Here is a 1,276-nt window from a genome sequence, read left to right on the forward strand (position 1 = left end):
AGTCGGCGGGGAGGGGGGAGGGGGGAGGGAGAAGTTGGGGACGAGTGGGAACTCGAGTGGCCAGATTAAACAAAACACAAAAGCGAGGAGAGAGAGGGGGGAAACTCGCGCGCTGTTGCAGCTCGGCTTGGCTGTCAGTGTCAGCGCCGCCGCCGCGGCTGAAAGGTGGGGTCTCAACAGCCAGGATCGACGGAGGAGACGTGCGCGACGACCTGTTGCGGCATTGTCAGGTCAGTCCGTTAATTTTTAATTTCCAATTCCTAATTTAAATCACTAGAGTATTGAAGCCTATTTTTTAATTTAGTAGTTGTATAAAAAAAGGCTTTTACCTGTGTGCTATTATAAAAAAAGTCATTAAAAAAGTTAAGTTCTTAGGTGACACTGCTATGAACTCTTTTACCATTCACATCATTAGGTCTGAATATATAATTAATTTTTTAGCATCTTAACGATCTAAAATGAAAAAAATCAAAACTAGAAAGTTGTAGATCAGTTATATAAAAATTACTACCTCCGGTCCATTTTATCTGGCACACACATATATCAAGATTTAAATTTTAAAAACTTTAATAATTAAGCTAATAATTTTTAACTATTATAATGCAAACTTTATATGATTAGATTTGTAAGGAATTATACTATCTAATAATTATAAGTTTATAATCATAAATAATATAATATAAAGCAAAATGAATGGTCAAAGTGTAATCTAGGAGACCGTGTCATTCTAACTTGCGTTAGATAAAATGGACTAGAGGGAGTATCTTCATTTGATTCCGTTTAAAAAATGTGATTTTCTAAGACATATTAATCATATCAAATTATATATTTTTTATATGAAATTAAATGAAGATAATTTTTATACAAAAATTGTAGATATTGTTGAGATCTACTACTTTCTAGTTTTGAGCTTTTTCATTTAAGGTCGTTAAGATGCTAACAAAATTATTTGCATATTCAGACTGGAGGGTATTTTTGACTTTTTACACCCGTGGTTTAACACCGTTAAAGCTAAATCTGACGGAAGTGGTGTGGAGGGCATAAGAGTTCAGAGCAGAAAGAGTTCAGAGCAGTGGCACGTGTGAAAACTTAACTTTTTAGTTGTTTGTGTGTAATTACCAACTTTTACAATAGTACACATGTAAAACCCTTTATAAAAAAACTAGCTTAAAGTACTGTCTTAGTCCCATTTGGGTCTACGGGACTAAAGTTTAGCCTGTCATATCAAATGTTTGAATGGTTTTTAGTATTAAACATAGGTTAATTATAAAACTAA

The sequence above is a fragment of the Miscanthus floridulus genome, chromosome 3 (genome assembly GCF_019320115.1).
Source record: "Miscanthus floridulus cultivar M001 chromosome 3, ASM1932011v1, whole genome shotgun sequence".
Taxonomy (NCBI): domain Eukaryota; kingdom Viridiplantae; phylum Streptophyta; class Magnoliopsida; order Poales; family Poaceae; genus Miscanthus; species Miscanthus floridulus.